This window comes from Martes martes (genome assembly GCF_963455335.1).
Source record: "Martes martes genome assembly, chromosome: 9".
NCBI classification, from domain to species: Eukaryota; Metazoa; Chordata; class Mammalia; order Carnivora; family Mustelidae; genus Martes; species Martes martes.
In genome coordinates this window covers 66,944,044-66,964,609 of record NC_137896.1, presented here as the reverse complement: position 1 = coordinate 66,964,609, position 20,566 = coordinate 66,944,044, and positions in this window count along the sequence as shown.

Sequence of the window (20,566 nt, the reverse complement as noted above, 5' to 3'; positions counted from 1 at the left end):
GGCAATCACACTCCAAGCATATGGCTCCCCAATATACATCTGAAGGGTCCCATGACTAAGGTCTCATTAGATGGTAATAAGTGAGCTTTTCCAAACAATAGCAAGCCCCCTCAAGGTCCTGGAAACCTTGCTTCCAAAATTCCTTAGAGACTTACACTATCCCTAACCCCCTCTAAAACTTGAAAGTATATAATGGGCCACTCCTCATGACACCAGAACAGCTCTTTCTGCCCATTGGTCCTGTCCCCATGCTTTAATAAAACCGCCTTTTTACACCAATGACTCTCAAGAATTCTTTCTTGGCATTTGGCTTCAAACCCTAATGTCTTTTCTACATCACAGCCATTGAATTTTTGCCAAGATATGGCAAAATTTGCTCATTTTCAGAGCTCTTTTGTGTCAAAGTCTGGTGGTCATATCTATCTGTTCATTGTGGTTAAGATGTCTTTGTCTTTCAAAAATGAGAAGCAGAAAATATGATTCTCTACATCTGCCTTTTGGAAACTGCTGGGACCTGATGCTGTCTTTCAGGGGACCTTTGAAAGAACTGGTCTGGGTCCCAGAAGCACTGATCAGAGAGAAGGCCTGGTAGACAAAGTTGGAAGTTAAATGCTCATCTTCCAGGTTAAAGGCTGCGAATCTGGATAAGGCTCTGTGGTAACACTGTTATGCTGCGAAGTCTATGAGTTTCCAAAGGAGAAGTCCAGACCTGGGCTTGCAGTCTCTGTCAACATTTTAAAGGAATTTCATGGGATGGGACCATGAATGATTCCCAGACTGGTGTTTACCTACAGAGGTTTATTTTTGTTTTCTGTTTTTGTTTACTGTAGGCACATGTGTTAGTGTGTGTATTTGTGTCTGATCCATGGCTAAAGTTAGAGCACTGGGGCTTGTGGTTCTTGCTTGTGCATCTGTATGTGAGAGGAACATTTGCCCCTCCCACCCAGGAAAAGTATTGGCAACAGATGATAATCTCTCGTGTATCTGTGATTGGCACTGTTGAAGGAAACTTGGTTAACAGATCATAGGAACCTGTCACTTGTACTTGTTACGGGGATCTCAGGAGAACGAAAAGAAATGTAAATAAGCATCGAGCTAACAATTCTGTTCCAAAAATGAATCTGGGATTTTTTGGAAAGATTTTATTTTATTTTATTTTTTTATTAACATATAATGTATTATTGGTTTCAGGAGTACAGGTCTGTGAATTGTCAGGCTTACACACTTCACAGCACTCACCATAGCCCATACCATCCCCAATGTCCATAACCCAAACACCCTCTCCTTACCCCCCACCCCACCCCCGCAACTCTCAGTTTGTTTTGTGAGATTAATAGTGTTGTGTGGTTTGTCTTCCTCCCAATCCTATCTTGTTTCATTTTTTCCTTCCCTACCCCTCAAAACCTGCACTTTGCCTCTCAAATTCCTCATATCAGGGAGATCATATGATAATTGTCTTTCTCTGATTGACTTATTTCGCTCAGCATAATACCCTCTAGTTCATTCACGTCATGGCAAATGGCAAGGTTTCATTTCTTTTGATGGCTGCATAGTATTCCATCGTGTATATATACGACATCTTCTTTATCCATTCATCTGTTGATGGACATCTAGGATCTTTCCATAGTTTGCTATTGTGGACATTGCTGCTATAAACATTCAGGTGAACATGCTTCTTTGGATCACTACATTTTTATCTTTGGAGTAAATACCCAGTAGTGCAATTGCAGGGTCGTAGGGTAGCTCTATTTTCAACTTTTTGAGGAACCTCCGTACTGTTTTCCAGAGTGGCTGCACCAGCTTGCATTCCCACCAACAGCGTAAGAGGGTTCCCCTTTCTCTGCATCCTCGGCAGCATCTGTCATTTCCTGACTTGTTAATTTTAGCCATTCTGACTGGTGTGAGGTGGTACCTCACTGTGGTTTTGATTTGTATTTCCCTGATGCTGAGTGATGTAGAGCACTTTTTCATGTGTCTGTTGGCCATCTGGATGTCTTCTTTGCAGAAATGTCTGTTCCTGTCTTCTGCCCATTTCTTGATTGGATTATTTGTTCTTTGGGTGTTGAGTTTGCTAAGCTCTTTATAGATTTTGGATACTAGCCCTTTATCTGATATGTCATTTGCAAATATCTTCTCCCATTCAGTCGGCTTCTTTTGGTTTTATTGACTTTCCTTTGCTGTGCAAAAGCTTTTGATCTGGATGAAGTCCCACTAATTCATTTTTGCTCTTGCTTCCCTTGCCTTTGGCGACATGTCTAAGAAGATGCTGTAGCTGAGATCGAAGAGGTTGCTGCCTATGTTCTCTTCAAGAATTTTTTTTTAAATTTTATTTATTTATTTGACAGAGTTCACAAGTAGGCAGAGAGGCAGGCAGAGAGAGGGGGAGGAAGCAGGCTCCCTGCTGAGCAGAGAGCCCAATGCGGAGCTTGATTCCAGGACCCTGAGATCATGACCTGAGCCGAAGGCAGAGGCTTAACCCACTGAGCCACCCAGGTGCCCCCTCAAGAATTTTGATGAATTCCTATCTCACATTGAGTTCTTTCATCCATTTTGAGACTGTTTTTGTGTGGTGTAAGGAAATGGTCCAGTTTCATTCTTCTGCATATGTCTGTCCAATTTTCCCAACAGTTAAAGAGACTGTCTTTTTTCCATTGGACATTCTTTCCTGCTTTGTCAAAGGTGAGTTGACCATAGAGTTGAGGGTCTATTTCTGGGCTCTCTATTCTGTTCCACTGATATATGTGTCTGTTTTTGTGCCAGTATCATACAGTCTTGATGATTACAGCTTTGTAATGGAGCTTGAAGTCCAGAATTGTGATGCCACTAGCCTTGCTTTTCTTTTTCAACATTCTTCTGGTTATTTGGGGTCTTTTCTGGTTCCATACAAATTTTAGGATTATTTGCTCCATTTCTTTGAAAAAAGTCGATGGTATTTTGATAGGGATTGCATTAAATGTGTAGATTGCTCTAGATAGTATGGACATTTTCACAATGTTTGTACTTCCAGTCCCCAAGCATTGTATATTTTTCCATTTCTTTGTGTCTTCCTCTATTTCTTTCACGAGTATTCTGTAGTTTTCTGAGTACAGATTCTTTGACTTTTTGGTTATATTTGTTCCTAGGTATCTTATGGTTTTTGGTGCAATTGTAAATGGAATCGAGTCCTTAATTTCTCTTTCTTCTGTCTTGTTGGTGTATAGAAATGCAACCGATTTCTGTGCATTGATTTTATTTACTGACACCTTACTGAGTTGCTGTACAAGTTCTAGCAGTTTTGGGGCGGATTCTTTTGAGTTTTCCACACAAAGAATGGTATCATCTGCAAAGAGTTAGAGTTTGACTTCTTTGCTGATTCAGATCTTTTTATTATCTGATTGTGGAGGCTAGAAATTCTAGTACTATGTTGAATAGCAGTGGTGATAGCGGACATCTCTGTTGTGTTCCTGACTTTAAGGAAAAAGCTCTCAGTTTTTCCCCATTGAGAATGATATTTGCTGTGGGCTTTCCATAGACAGCTTTTATGATATTGAGGTATGTACCATCTATCCTTACACTGTGAAGAGTTTTGATGAAGAAAGGATGCTGTATTTTGTCAATTGCTTTTTCTTCATCTATTGAGAGGATAATATAGTTTTTGTTCTTTCTTTTATTAATGTATATCACCTTGATTGATTTGCAGATATTGAACTAACTTTGCAGCCCAGGAATAAATCCCACTTGGTAATGGTGAATAATCCTTTTAATGTACTGTTGGGTCCTATTGGCTAGTATTTTGGTGAGAATTTTTGCATCTGTGTTCATCAAGGATATTGGTCTGTAATTCTCTTTTTTGATGGGGTCTTTGTCTGGTTTTGGGATCAAGGTAATGCTGGCCTCATAAAATGAGTTTGGAAGTTTTCCTTAAATTTCTATTTTCTGGAACAGTTTCAGGAGAATAGGTATTAATTTTTCTTTAAATATTTGGTAGAATTCCCTTGGGAAGCCATCTGGTCCTGGGCTCTTGTTTATTGGGAGATTTTTTTTTTTTAAAGATTTTATTTATTTATTTGACAGACAGAGATCACAAGTAGGCAGAGAGGCAGGCAGAGAGAGAGGAGGAAGCAGGCTCCCTGCCGAGCAGAGAGATGTGGGGCTCAATCCCAGGACCTTGGGATCATGACCTGAGCCGAAGGCAGAGGCTTTAACCCACTGAGCCACCCAGGCGCCCCTGTTGGGAGATTTTTGATGAGAGCTTCAATCTCCTTACTGGTTATGTGTCTGTTCGGGTTTTCTATTTCTTCCTGGTTCAGTTTTGGTAGTTTACACGTCTCTAGGAATGCATCGATTTCTTCCAGATTGTCAAATTTGCTGGCATATTGTTGCTCATAATATGTTCTTATAATTGTTTGTATTTCTTTGGTGTTGGTTGTGATGTCTCCTCTTTCATTCATGATATTTTTGGGGTCCTTTCTCTTTTCTTTTGGATAAATCTGACCAGGGTTTATCAATCTTATTAAATCTTTCAAAGAACCAGCTCCTAGTTTCATTGATTTGTTTTACTGTTTTTTTTTTTTTTTTTTTGGTTTCTATTTCATTGATTTCTGCTCTGATCTTTATTATATCTCTTCTCCTGCTGGGTTTAGGCTTTCTTTGTTGTTCTTTCTCCAGCTCCTTTAGATGTAGGGTTGTGTATTTGAGACTTTTCTTGTTCTTGGGAAAGACTTATATCGCTATATACTTTCCTCTCAGGACTGCCTTTGCTGTGTCCCACAGATTTTGAACAGTTCTGTTTCCATTATCATTTGTTTCCATGAATTTTTAAAATTCTTCTTTAATTTCCTGATTGACCCATTCATTCATTTTTTAGTAGGATGTGCTTTAGCCTCCATATATTTGGATTCTTTTCAAATTTCCTCTTGTGATTGAGTTCTAGCTTCAGAGCATTGTGGTCTGAAAATATGCAGGGAATGATCCCAATCTTTTGGTACCAGTTGAGACCTGATTTGTGACCCAGGATGTAATCTATTCTGGAGAATGTTCCATGTGCACTAGAGAAGAATGTGTATTCTGTTGCTTTGGGATGGAATTTTCTGAATATATCTGTGATGTCCATCTGGTCCAATGTGTCATTTAAGGCCTTTATTTCTTTGTTGATCTTTTGCTTGGATGATCTGTCCATTAAAGTGAGGGGGGTGTTAAAGTCCACTACTATTATTGTATTATTGTTGATGTGTTTCTTTGATTTTGTTATTAATTGGTTTATGTAGTTGGAAGCTCCCATGTTAGGGGCATAGATTTTTAAAATTGTTAGATCTTCTTGTTGGACAGACCCTTTAAGTATGATATAGTGTCCTTCCTCATCTTTTTTTATAGTCTTTGGCTTAAAATCTAATTTATCTGAAATAAGGATTGTCACCCCAGCTTTCTTTTGATGTCCATTAGCATGGTAAATTGTTTTCCACCCCCTCACTTTAAATCTGGAGGTACCTTTGGGCCTAAAATGAGTTTCTTGTACACAGCATATTGATGGGTCTTTTTTTTTTTTTTTTTTTTTAATCCATTCTGGTATGCTGTGTCTTTTGATTGGGGCATTTAGCCCATTTACATTCAGGATAACTATTGAAAGATATGAGTTTAGTGCCATTGTATTGTCTGTAAGGTGACTTTTACTGTATATTGTCTCTGCTCCTTTCTGATCTGTTACTTTTAGGCTCTCTCTGCTTAGAGAACCTCTTTCAATATTTCCTGTAGGGCTGGTTTGGTGTTTGCAAGTTCTTTTAGTTTTTGTTAGTCCTGGAAGCTTTTTATCTCTCCTTTTATTTTTTTTTAAATATTTTTATCTATTTATTTGATAGAGATCACAAGTAGGCAGGGAGGTAGGCAGAGATAGAGAGGGGGAAGCAGGCTCCCTGCTGAGCAGAGAGCCTGATGTGGGACTTGATCTCAGGACCCTGAGACCATGACCTGGGCCAAAGGCAGAGCGTTAACCCACTGAGCCATCCATGTGCCCCTCTCCTTCTATTTTCAATGACAACCTAGCTGGATAAAGTATTCTTGGCTGCATATTTTTCTCGTTTATTGCTCTGAACATATCATGCCAGTCCTTTATGGCCTGCCAGGTCTCTGTGGATAGGTCTACTGCAAATCTAATATTTCTATCACTGTATGTTACTGACTTCTTGTCCCAAGCTGCTTTCAGGATTTTCTTTATCACTGAGACTTGCATATTTTACTATTAGATGGTGGGGTGTGGACCTATTTTTATTGACTTTGAGGGGTGTTCTCTGTGCCTCCTGGATTTTGATCCTTGTTCCTTTCACCAAATTAGGGATATTCTCTGCTATAATTTGTTCCAATATACCTTCTGCTCCTCTCTCTCTTTCTTCTTCTTCTGGGATCCCAATTATTCTAATATTGTTCCATCTTATGGTATCACTTACATCTCAAATTCTCCCCTCATGGTCCAGTAGTTGTTTGTTTCTCTTTTGCCCAGCTTCTTTATTCTCCATCATTAGGTCTTCTATATCACTAATTCTCTCTTCTGCCTCATTTATCCTTGCAGTAAGCTTCCGTTTTTGTTTGCACTTCATTAATAGCTTTTTTGATTTCAACTTGGTTAGATTTTAGTTCTTTTATTTCTCCAAAAAGGGATTCTCTAATATCTTCCATGCTTTCTTTGAGCCCAGCTAGCACCTGATAATCGTCATTCTGAACTTTAGCTCTTACATATTACTAATGTCCATATTGATTAGGTCCCTAGCTGTCTGTACTGCCTCTTGTCCTTTTTTTTTTTTTTTTTTTTTTTTTTGTGGTGAGTTTTTCCCCCTTGTCATTTTATCCAGATAAAAATAGATGAATGGGAGAACAAAATACTAAAAGGGTAGCAATGACCCCAGAAATATATAAACTAACCAAATCAGAAGAGACCCAAAACTGGGGGGAGAAGACAGGGGGAAAAAAGGAAAAAGAAATATATATATATATATATATATATATATATATATATATATATGTATATATATATATATACACACACACACACATATATTAAACTGGTGAATAGAACGGAGCTGCATACTTGATTTTGGGTGCATTTTGGTCTGTTAGAAGAAACTGCCTCCCAAAATTTAAAAGAAAGAAAAACATATATATTAGAAAAATAAGGGTAAACACGATGAAGGGATGGAATATGACTGTAAAGAAGAAAATTTAAAAGTATTCAAAAACAAAGCATTGATAAGATAAGAAGTTGGTTGAAGAAAGAAAAAAAGAGGAAAGAATGTGATCAGGCTGAAGACTAGAATGAAGCCATGTGCTAGATTTTAATATATTTTAATAATATTTTAATCTCTTAGAAGAAATTGTATTCCAACATTTTAAAGAAAAGAGTTACCTATATGTATACAAAAAATATTGTTAAATACAATGTAGGGAGAGAATGTGATTGCAACAATAAAAATTTAAAAAAGATTTTTAAAAAGGTATTGATAAGATAAAATAGTTAAAAAAAGTTAAAATAGGAAAGAGGAAAAATTAAAAAGAAATAGAATAAGAAAAAAATAAAATTAAAAATATTTAACTTTGAAAGACTAAAGAATCATGGGGAAAAAGCCATGAACTCTATGTGTTGCATTCCTCTCCCTGCGGAGTTCTGCAGCTCTCACTGATTGTTGAACTTGGCTGGATGTTCTTGCTGATCTCCTGAGGAAGGGGCCTGTTGCTGTGATTCTCAACTGTCTTTGCCCAAGGTGGAATTGAACCACCTTTGCCAGGAGCCAGGCTAAGTAATCTGTGTGGTTTTGGTCTCGGGAGCTTTTTTTCCCTGAACACTTTCCATAGAGCTTTGGAGGACGGGAATGAAAATGGCGGCCTCCCAATCTCTGGCCCCATAGGAGCCAAGAACTCGGGCCTGCTCCACAGTGTGCCCTCAGAGAAAAGCAGTCAATCCCTCCTGTCTTCCTCGCCTCCAGCCACACTCCTTGCTTACCTGGCCTGTGACTGAGCATTTCTATCACAGGCGCATGGCCCCGTTTGGAGTCTCCAAACCCAGCAGATTCTGGCTGTTCGCTCCCATCCCAGGAAGGAGGAGGTATCCACAGATCTTCCACTTGTGGGGACACTTCTTGAAGAGCAGTGGCCTGGCTGTGACTGGGATCACAGTTTAAGGTAAGCCTGAGCTGAGAACTGACTCCTCGGCCCCATCTGTGGAGCTGGCTTCCTTGCTCCAATACCTGGGAGCTCTGCCACCTTCAGTCTTTTTGTGACCCTATGGGTCCTGAGGCCACACTGTCCCCATGAGGGCTCCACTCCCCACTGAGCCTCTGGAGTGACATCCCTCAGTGGAGCAGACTTCTAAAAGTTCTGATTTTGTGCTCTGCTGCTCTCTCACTTGCTGGGAGCCGGCCCCTCCCCCCACAGTCTTCCTGTAGGTTGCTTTAGGTCCACTTCTCTGCACATTCTACCTTCCAGAAAGTGGTCAATTTTCTGTTCCTAGAATTGCTGCTCTTTTTCTCTTCTACCTCCTATTGAGTTTGCAGGTTTTCAGTATGGTTTGATAACTATCTAGCAGAACTCCTGGGACAGGATGATATTTAGATCTCCTACACCTCCGCCATCTTGCTCCTCCCTCCACATGTAGTGTTTTATTCTATCCTTTTCCTTTCTTCTCTGAAGGGAAAATAGAGTGGTGACTGGAGCTTGCTTCTGATTTGAAAGAATGGGAGACAAGAGATTTGAAAGAGCAGTGTTCATGCTGATGTGGTGCTCCATGCCCAGTAAGTGAGGGTTTGAAGCTTGGACTTGGAAGTGTTGGTGTTCAGGGAGGATGTTGTCTGAGTTTCCCGCACACGGAGTCGCTTGGCTTTCTGCCTAAATGGACCCGTTCCTGCCTTTTGAAGGGCAGCTTGAAGGTGGCTTGAAACCCTAGGACATTGGAAGAATGATCTGGAAGGGACACTTCAGTGGGCCAGTGTAGACAAAACCAAGAAATTCCAGAGCTAACGATGAACATGTTTCTGAGACTGGAGTTGGCTTCTCTGTGAGCAGCATTGCGCTGGGGTGGAAAGCAGTCTCTGGGTTTTAGGAGTCACCGTGTCAGCAGGTGTGAACCTGAAAGGGAAGTCTGATCAGAGAGCTGGGAGATTGTGAGGCCATGGCAGAGGGCCTTCGCTCTTGATGCACAGGCCAGCTTGCTCCAGGGACAGGGCTCTGCTCCCCAGCCAGCCCTCCTGCTGCAGATGTGATAGGAAACTTGCTTCCTGTTGGGTTCTCCAGGCCTCTTCTCAGCAGAGGGCTTGGTGTGAAGCAGCCCACAGGCAGCATTATGGATTCTTGTCCAGTGTGCCCCTTGCTTCCTTGGAAGAGGCACTGCAGTTGTCCTCTGCCTGGTGCCTGTGAATTCAGCCAGCAGAAGCACTTCTTCCAGAGCCACACCCCTGAGAAACCCTCCACTTTCCCGTGTTCTGTAGAAGAGGCCGGTTTTCATTTGGAACTGAAATCTCAGCTCCTGCCATTAGGTTCCAAGGCCCCAGTCTCCTTGAAGCTCTAGTTCCACATGGGCACTGACATGTGAGACTGACACTGATCCTGGGCAGCCTGCTGCTGCTGCTGCTGTAGGTTTCTTTCTGAAAAGTGTGCAGCAAAGCCTGGTTTGTGATGACATCCCAGGAAAGAGGAACAGGTGCACCATTCTGCCGCAACATGGGAGGATGCTGGACCTCAATCACAGGTGGCTGGTGTGTGGTGGCGAGATGTCTGTTTCCCAGGACCTTGGCCAGAGGGAGATTTGGACCCTGGGATGCTTCTCTGCTCAGCTTTCTCTGCTCAGGCAAGGGGAGGATGTGTGTGTGCTCACCTGGGATCGAGGAAGGTGTCTGGTTGCAGGTTTCATGTGCAAGTGGTTTCCTCTTATGGCTCATTTTTCTGATGGTCTTCAGAGTGCTGGAGGGGGAATCATTGTCCCAGGCATTCTGGCTGTGCAAGAGCTCTGGTCACTTTTTCCCCCAGGGCTCTGGACTAGGAAATCAGAGGGAGTCCATGGTGAAACCATCCGAGTAGTGCTCTGTTTCCCCCTTGCCAAGATGGCCTGGTGACTATGATAACTGGTCTGGAAATAGAAAGCTGGAGACAGGGATGGGGAGCTGAAGGGGAAGTGGCTGTGGTGCTTGCTAGTCACATAGGGACTGGATGGGTCTTCATTAGGAAGGTGATGCTTGAATCAAGTTCAAAAAAGGGTGAATGATATCAATGAAGAGTCTTCTAAATGGTAGGGAAAGCATATGCAAAGACCCTGGGGCAGGAGCATACCACCTATGTCCAGGAGCAGCAAGCTCTGTGGCCACAGGAGAGAGCTTAGGACGTGACCTCAGGGAGGTGATTGTAGGGTGACAGAAAGCCGTGCCATGACTGTGACCCCATGGGACCCTGTTTCACTGGGCCATCATAGCTACAGTGTTGAGAACAGATGACACAGAGTTGAAGATGGGCAGGGGAGGTCAATGATGAAGCTTTTCCAAGAAGTCAGGCAAGAGATGGGCTCCAGTGTGGACCAGACAGGCAGCCTTGGAAGGGGGGGTTAGTGCTATTCTGGGTACCTATTGAAGATGGAGCTCACAGGATTTGCTGATGGGTTTGATATTGGGAATGGGAGAAAGGAGTAATTGAGGTAAGTCTGAACTCTTGTGGGTTGTCCCAAGCGAGGTGAAGGAGTAGGTTTCTGGGGGTAGGAGGTAGTCTGTGTTCCACCTGCTGAGAAAGGTGCCTTTCACAGTGGTCCTATTGATGTTTGTGTCCAGGAGAACTCTGAACTTCTACCCCCTCAGCAACTTTCAAGTACAAGTCTTCCCCACTTTTCTCAAAGTTCATGGTAAGACACTTGGCTTTTTCGAAAGATCTATGTTATTACGCAGCTCCAGTAGCAGGAAGAAACGTGAAGAGGATTTCTCTCTTATGAAAAAAGTCAAAAAGTGGGCATCACGTTCAGTATTTGTTTTGTGGGGAACCACTATAGAGGCGGCGTGCACCCCAGCCAGGTCCTTCCTGGGCATTGCTCTCCACTTCCAACTACCAGCGCTTTGAATTGTGTCTGTGAGCATCTGCTGTGCTTTATCTCCATTTATTTTGGGCATCCATTAAGATGTTGTGTCCTGAGTCCTAAGAAGAGCCAAAGAGAAGGAACTTTTGGTGTCTGAGCATGCTCACTCATTTTTCTGTAGAAATGAATGGTCATTCCTTTTTCCATTTATGCCACTTCTGCTGTGAAAGTTTTCCTAGGAACACTGTACTTTCAAGTAGTGGGGGAGCCTGTGCCTCGTTCTGCAGGGTTAGCTTTTGTCTCCATGCTGCACAGAACATTCCATGACTTGTGGATTTTATCACTAAAACATGACACCTTTGAGTACCTTCACCTGTTTCCCCCCACCATCCCTGAATCTGGAACCACCCATCTGTTCTCATTATCTTTGCACTCAGTATTTTTTTTCCCATGTGGAATATTCATGAGAGCCTCTGGTCTTTGTCTTTCTGTGTCAGTTACTTAGCATAATGCTCTCAAGGTCAATGTTTCCGTGTCTGGTTATTGTGAATAATGCTGGCATGAACATGAGAGTGCATCTCTCTTTTGGAGGGAGTGTTTTTGTGTTCTCCAAAGAAATACTCAGTAGAGCAATTACCAGGTCATGTGGTAGTTCTATTAATTTTTTCCAGAAACTCCATAGCGTTTGTCACAGTGGGTGTACCAATTTCTATTCCCACCAACAGTGCACAGGGTCCCCTTGTGCACACACCCTTGACCACACCTGCTATCTGTCTCTGGGACAACTGGCATTTCCACACTTGTGAGGTGAGAGCTGATTGTGGTTTTGACTTCTGTTTCCTTGATGACAACTAGTGATGCTGACAACTTTCTCTGTGTCTGTTGGCCACATGTATGCCATCTTTGAAAAGTGTCTATTCACATATTCTCCTCAGTTTTTATTCAGTTTTTGTTTGGGTTTGAAGGAATGTTTTGTGTATTTTGGATACTAGCTTCTTCTCACACATAGTATGTGCAGATATTTTATCTCACTAGAGAGGTTGCCTTTAAGGGTTTGATGGTTTCTTTTGTCATGCAGAAATTTCAGTTTGATGTCCTTCCACTTGTTTATTTTTGCTTTTGTTGCCTCTGCTTTTGGTGTCTGATGTAAAAGTTTCTTCCCCAAAAGCAGTATGGAGAAACTTACTACCTGTGTTTTCTTTTTAGAGGTTTATGGATTCAGTTCTTATGTTCAAGTCATTCATCCATTCATAATTTGTATGTGCGGTGTAAGAAAGTGATCCAGTCACATTCTTCTGCGTTTAGTGTCCAGATTTCCCAGTACTGTTCACTGAAGAGACAGTCCTTTCCCCATTGTATATTTTCTGCTGTGTTGTAAGTTAAGACCATACATGTGTGGGTTAGTTTCTGAGGTTTCTATATTTCTTTCTTCCTCTCTCTCTTTCTCTTCTTTCATTTCCTTCCTTCCTTCGTTCTTTCCTTCCTTCCTCCTATCTGGTCTTATAGTTTATTTGTTGGGAAAATATTTTTCCTGTCAGCATATGTGCATTGTGGACTTCATTGGTGACATCTTTGGTAGGACTTTTCTCTGACATCCATGTTTTTGTAAATGAGTTGCTGGATCTATAGCTTTCACCAGGTTGAATATTTGGGCAGAACTACTTAAGTAGTATTCTATTCTTCCATGAGACACCAGATTGTGTCTGATTGTCTTTTGTGAGGTTCTCAGTTGTGATGATGGATATCTATATTTCCTTTTCTGTGGTAAGTTTATTAAAGTGAATTTAATTTTCCCTAAAAGAGTGGATTATAAATCATCCTTATTTTATAAAATATATGTATATAGAACATGTTTTTTTAAATAAATTTTTTTATTTTAATAAACATATAATGTATTTTTATCCCCAGGGGTACAGGTCTGTGAATCGTCAGGTTTACACATTTCACAGCACTCATCATAGCCCATACCCTCCCCAATGTAGAACAACATGTTTTAAAAATGCATTTATTGGTAGCAAACATTGGAACAGGACATCAATATTATAAATTCCCATTCAGAGTTAATAATTCTATCAGAGCTAAGATTAAATGTACCTTTAATATATGAATGAATAAACTTTGCCAAAAGTACTATGATTATGAGTTTCCAAGCTTTCTGTTGTGTTCCATTGACCTGTGTATCTGTTTTTTTGCCAGTACCATACTGATTGATGACAACAGCTTTGTAATCTAGCTTGAAATTGGAGTGTGGTGACTCCAGGTAGCTTAGTCGCTTGTTTGCTTGCATGCTTGTTTTCTTTCTTCCTTTCTTATCAATGACATTATTTATTTATTTTTATATAGTTTACATTTGTATTCTAAATGTTTTTCTTTCACTTCTTTTTTATTATGATCATATAGTGTGTTATTTGTTTCAGGAGTACAGATGAGATCCTTCTGTTTCACACACCACACAGTGCTCACTACAGCACATACCCTCCCCAAGCCCATCACCCAGCCATCCCATTCCCTCACCTTCCTCTCCTTCAGAAATCCTCAGTTTATTTCCTGAGATTAAGTGTCTCTTTGCTTTGACTCCCTCTCTGATTTCATCTTGCTTCCTTTTTTTTCCTCTTCCCCTATGATCCTCTGTCTTGTTGCTTAAATTCCACATATCAGTGAGATCGTATGAGAATTGTCCTTCTCTGATTGACTTATTTCACTTAGCATAATACCCTCTAGTTCCATCCATGTCATTGCAAATGGCAAGATTTCATTTTTTGATGGCTGCATAATATTCAATGCTGTATATATCCATATAGAGCCACTCATCTATCAATAGCTGTCTGGGCTCTTTGCATACTTTGGCTCTCTCTCTTTTTTTTTTTTTAAAGATTTTATTTATTTATTTGACAGACAGAAACCATAAGTAGGAGCAGAGGCAGGCAGAGAGAAGGAAGCATGCTCCTCGCTGAGCAGAGAGCCTGATGTGGGGCTCGATCCCAGGACCCTGGGACCATGACCTGAGCTGAAGGCAGAGGCTTTAACCCACTGAGCCACCCAGGTGCCCCATATTTTGGCTCTTGTGGGCATTGTTGCTATAGACATTGGGGTGCAGGTGACCCTTCAGATCACTACATTTGTATCTTTGGGTAAATACCCAGTAGTGCAATTGCAGGGTTGTAGGGTAGCTCTATTTTCAACTTCTTGAGGAACCTCCACACTGTTTTTCAGGGTGGCTTCACCAGCTTGCATTCCCTCCAATAGTATAAAACTCTTCCCCTTTCTCACCAATACCTGTCTTTTCCTGACTTGTTCATTTTAGCCATTCTGACTGGTGTAAGGTGGTATCTCATTATGGATTTGATTGGTATTTTCCTAATATCGAGGATGTTGAGCACTTTTAAAAATGTCTGTTGGCTATTTGGATTTCTTCTTTGGAGAAAGGTCTGTTCATGTCACTGGCCTATCTCTTGATTGGAATATTTGTTCTGTGGGTGTTGAGTTTGGCAAGTTCTTTCTAGATTTTGGATATGAGCCCTTTATCTGATATGTCATTTGAAAATACCTTCTCTTGTTCTTTTTGTTGTCTTTTGGTTTTATTGATTGTTTCCTGTGTAAAAGCTTGCTATCGCAATGAAATCCCAACAGTTCATTTTTTTCTTCTGCTCCCCTCACCTTTGGAGATGTGTGTAGCAAGAAGTTGCTGTGGTTGAGGTCAAAAAGGTTGCTGCCTGTTCTCCTCAAGGATTTTGATGAATTCCTGTCTCACATTGAGGTCTTTCATCTACTTGGAGTCTATTTTCTGTGTATGGTATAAAGAAATGGTCCAGTTTCATTATTCTGCATATGGCTGTCCTGTGTTCCCAACACCATTTATTGAAGACACTTTTTCTCCCCGTTGGATATTCTTTCCTGCTTTGAGGAAGATAGGTTGATCCTAGAGTTGAGGGTCCATTTCTGGTTTCTCTATTCTGTTCCATTGATCTATGTGTTTGTTTTTGTGCCAGGACCATATTGTCTTGATATTACAGCTTTGTAATAGAGCTTGAAGTCTGTAGTTGCATTGCCATCAGTGTTGGTTTTCTTTTTCAACAACCCTTTGGCTATTTGGGGTCTTTTCTGCTTCCATACAAATTTGGGGATTATTTATTCCAGTTCTGTGAAAAATGTGGATGGTATTTTGATAGGGATTGCATTGAATCTTTGAATTGTTCTGGATAGCATAGACATTTTCACAATATTTGTTCTTGCAATCCATGACCATAGAACGTTTTTCCATTTCTTTGTGTCTTCCTCCATTTCATTCATGAGTATGGTATCACAGGACCTGTGACCAAGCATTTCTGTCTCTGGCACACGGCCCAGTTTGGAGTCCCCAAACCCAGCAGACTCCTGCAGCAGGATCAGGCACCACTCCTCCTGGGGTAGGAAGGGGGCTCTCCCCAGTTGTGCTGCTTCTTGGGCCCCTTCTCAAAGAGCAGTGGCCAGACTGTGCTGTGGATCACAGTTATGGCAAACTTGAGCTTAGAGACCACTTCTGGGCTCACTCTTTGCAGCCGGCTTCCCTGCTCCAGTACCTGGGAACTCTGCGGCCCTCAAGTGCTCCTGGTCTTCCTGGGAGCCCCAGGATCCTGAGACCACACTGTCCCATTGAAGGTTCCACCCCCTGCCCAGCCACCAGAGTGACATCCTTCACCAGAGCAGACTTCCACAAGTTCCGATTTTGTGCTCTGCTGCCCCTAGCACCTGGAAGTAGCCAGCTGACAGAGGCTCCCTCCCACCAGGGTTTATCTTCCCACCTATCAACTTAGACTCACTTTTCTCTACTTCCTACCTCGTGGAAAGTGGTCGCTTTTCTGTTTGTAGAGTTGCTGCTATTCTTTTCTTGGATCTATGCTTGAATTTGCAGGTGTTCAGAATGGTTTGAGAGCTCTCTAGCTGAATTGCTTGTGACAGATGAAATGAAGATGTCCTACTCCTCTGTCATCTTGGGCTCTCTCTCTTCTTTCTCCAGATTGCTTTGGGTATGGTGGACATGCTAAGATTATTAACTCTTCCAGTTAATGAGCATGGTGTATGCTTCCATTTATTTGTGTCATTTTCCAAATCTTTGACCCATACATTCACCAACCAACATGCACATATTTTTCCTTCCTTTTCCATCATGTGTTCAGTGTACCAGGTCTTCCTCATTCTTGGTTACTTTTATTCCTAGTTTTGTTTTGTTTTGTTTTGCTTGATGCAATTCTCAATGGCATTGCTTTCTTAATCTCTTTGTGAAAGTTGGTCATCGGTATATAGAAATACAAGTTGGGGGGACACCTGGGTGGCTCAGTGAGTTAAAGCCTCTGCCTTCGACTTGGGTCATGATCCCAGGGTCCTGGGATCAAAATCCACGTCAGGCTCTCTGCTCAGCAGGGAGCCTGCTTCTCCCTTTCTCTGCCTGCCTCTCTGCTTACTTGTGATCTCTGTCTGTCAAATAAATAAATAAAATAAAATAAATTAAAAAAAATAAATACAAGTTGGGGCACTTGGGTGGCTCATTTGGTTAAGTGTCTGCTTTCAGGTCAGGTCATGATCCTGGGATTCTGGGAATGAGTCTGGCATTGGGCTCCCTGCTCAGAAAGGAGTCTGTTTTTCCCTGACTCTCTGTGGCTCCCCCTGCTTATGGTCTCTATCCGTGTCTCTCTCTGTGTCTCTCTCCATGTCAATACATACATTCTTTGAAAAAAATGCAACATGTCTCTGTATATTGACTTTTATCCTGCAGCTTTACTGAATTTATTTATTCTAATTTATTCAAATTTGTTTGTTTTTTTATATTTATTTTTAAAATTTCTTTTCAGTGTTCCAGAATTCATTGTTCCATGCAACACATGCCCTCCATAATACCCACCACCAGGCTCACCCAACCTCCCTCCCCCCTCCCATCCAAACCCCTCAGTTTGTTTCTCATAGTCCACAGTTTCTCATGGTTCATCTCCCCCTCCGATTTCCCCCAGCTCACTTCTCCTCTCCATCTCCCCATGTCCTCCATGTTATTCTTTATGCATCACAAATAAGTGAAACCATATGATAATTGAGTCTCTCTGCTTGACTTATTTCACTCAGCATAATCTCTTCCAGTCCCATCCATGTTGATACAAAAGTTGGGTATTCATTCTTTCTGATGGAGGCATAATACTCCACAGTATATAGGGACCATATCTTCTTTACCCATTCGGCCATTGAAGGGCATCTTGGTTCTTTCCACAGTTTGGTGACTGTGGCCATTGCTGCTGTGAACATTGGGGTACAGATGGCCCTTCTTTTCACTACATCTGTATCTTTGGGGTAAATACCCAATAGCGCAATTGCAGGGTCATAGGGAAGCTCTATTTTTACTTTCTTAAGGAATCTCTACACTGTTTTCCAAAGTGGCTACACCAACTTGCATTCCCACCAACAGTGTAAAAGGGTTCCCCTTTCACCACATCCTCTCCAACACATGTTGTTTACTGTCTTGTTAATTTTGGCCATTCTAACTGGCATAAGGTGGTCTCTCAATGTGGTTTTGATTTGAATTTCCATGATGGCTAGTGATGATGAACATTCTTTCATGTGTCTGTTAGATATTTGTATGTCTTCTTTGGAGAAGGGTCTGTTCAAGTCTTCTGTCCATTTTTTTGATGTGATTATCTTTTTTGTGTGCGTTGAGTTTGAGGCGTTCTTTATAGATCTTGGATATCAACCTTTTGTCTGTACTGTCATTTGCAAATATCTTCTCCCATTCCGTGGGTTGCCTCTTTGTTTTGTTGACCGTTTCCTTTGCTGTGGAGAAGCTTTTGATCTTGATGAAGTCCCAAAAGTTCATTTTTGCTTTTGTTTCCTTTGCCTTTGGAGATATATCTTTTTTTTTCCCCCCCTTGGGGAGTATATTTATTTATTTATTTATTTATTTTTAAATTAAATTTTTTATTTATTTTCAGCGTAACAGTATTCATTGTTTTTTCACCACACCCAGTGCTCCATGCAATCTGTGCCCTCCCTAATACCCACCACCTGGTTCCCCCACCCTCCCACCCTGCCCCTTCAAAACCCTCAGGTTGTTTTTCAGAGTCCATAGTCTCTCATGGTTCACCTCCCCTTCCAATTTCCCTCAACTCCCTTCTCCTCTCCATCTCCCCTTGTCCTCTATATTATTTGTTATGCTCCACCAATAAGTGAAACCATATGATACTTGACTTTCTCTGTTTGACTTATTTCACTCAGCATAATCTCTTCCAGTCCTGTCCATGTTGCTACAAAAGTTGGGTATTCGTCCTTTCTGATGGAGGCATAATACTCCATAGTGTATATGGACCACATCTTCCTTATCCATTCATCCGTTGAAGGGCATCTTGGTTCTTTCCACAGTTTGGCAACCGTGGCCATTGCTGCTATAAACATTGGGGTACAGATGGCCCTTCTTTTCACTACATCTGTATCTTTGGGGTAAATACCCAGCAGTGCAATTGCAGGGTCATAGGGAAGCTCTATTTTTAATTTCCTGGGGAATCTCCACACTGTTCTCCAAAGTGGCTGCACCAGTTTGCATTCCCACCAACAGTGTAAGAGGGTTCCCCTTTCTCCTCATCCTCTCCAACACACGTTGTTTCCTGTCTTGCTAATTTTGGCCATTCTAACTGGTGTAAGATGGTATCTCAATGTGGTTTTGATTTGAATCTCCCTGATGGCTAGTGATGATGAACATTTTTTCATGTGTCTGGTAGCCATTTGTATGTCTTCATTGGAGAAGTGTCTGTTCATATCTTCTGCCCATTTTTTGACATGATTATCTGTTTTGTGTGTGTTGAGTTTGAGGAGTTCTTTATAGATCCTGGATATCAACCTTTTATCTGTACTGTCATTTGCAAATATCTTCTCCCATTCCGTGGGTTGCCTCTTTGTTTTGATGACTGTTTCTTTTGCTATGCAGAAGCTTTTGATCTTGATGAAGTCCCAAAAGTTCATCTTTGCCTTTGTTTCCTTTGCCTTTGGAGACATATCTTGAAAGAAGTTGCTGTGGCTGATATCGAAGAGGTTACTGCCTACGTTCTCCTCTAGGATTCTGATGGATTCCTGTCTCACATTGAGGTCTTTTATCCATTTCGAGTTTATCTTTGTGTACGGTGTAAGAGAATGGTCGAGTTTCATTCTTCTACATATAGCTGTCCAATTATCCCAGCACCATTTATTGAAGAGACTGTCTTTTTTCTACTGCATATTTTTTCCTGCTTTGTCGAAGATTATTTGACCATAGAGTTGAGGGTCCATATCTGGGTTCTCTACTCTGTTCCGCTGGTCTATGTGTCTGTTTTTGTGCCAGTACCATGCTGTCTTGGTGATCACAGCTTTGTAGTAAAGCTTGAAATCAGGTAACATGATACCCCCAGTTTTGTTTTTCTTTTTCAACATTTCCTTAGCAATTCGGGGTCTCTTCTGATTCCATACAAATTTTAGGATTATTTGCTCCAGCTCTTTGAAGAATACCAGTGGAATTTTGATCGGAATGGCATTAAAAGTATAGATTGCTCCAAGCAGTATAGATATTTTAACAATGTTTATTCTTCCCATCCAAAGCATGGAACTGTCTTCCATCTTTTTGTGTCTTCTTCCATTTCTTTCATGAGTGTTCTGTAGTTCCTCGAGTACAGATCCTTTACCTCTTTGGTTAGCTTTATTCCTAGGTATCTTATGGTTCTTGGTGCTATAGTAAATGGAATCTATTCTCTAATTTCCCTTTGTGTATTTTCATTGTTAGTGTATAAGAAAGCCACTGATTTCTGTACATTGACTTTGTATCCTGCGACGTTACTGTATTACTGTATAGTTCTAGTAGTTTGGGGGTGGAGTCTTTTGGGTTTTCCACATAAAGTATCATGTCATCAGCGAAGAGAGAGAGTTTGACTTCTTCATTGCCAATTTGGATACCTTTTATTTCTCTTTGTTGTCTGATTGCTGTTGCTAGAATTCTAATACTATGTTGAACAAGAGTGGTGAGAGTGGGGGCATCCTTATCTTGTTCCTGATCTCAATAGGAAGGCTGTGAGCTTTTTCCCATTGAGGATGATATTGGTTGTGGGTTTTTCATAGATAGATTTTATGAATTTCAGGAATGTTCCCTCTATCCCTGTACTTTGAAGCGTTTTAATTAAGAATGGATGCTGGATTTTGTCAAATGCTTTTTCTGCATCAATTGAGAGGGCCATGTGGTTCTTCTATCTTCTCTTATTGATTTGTCCTATCACATTGATTGATTTGTGAATGTTGAACCATCCTTGTAACCCAGGGATGAATCCCACCTGGTCATGGTGGATAATCTTTTTAATGTGCTGTTGGATCCTATTTGCTAGGATCTTGTTGAGAATCTTAGCAGCCATATTCATCAGTGATATTGGTCTGAAATTCTCCTTTTTGGTGGGGTCTTTGCCTGGTTTAGGGATCAGGGTAATGCTGGCTTCATAAAAAGAGTCTGGAAGTTTTCCTTCTGCTTCAGTTTTTCGAAACAGCGTCAGGAGAATAGGTGTTATTTTTTCTTTGAAAGTCTGGTAG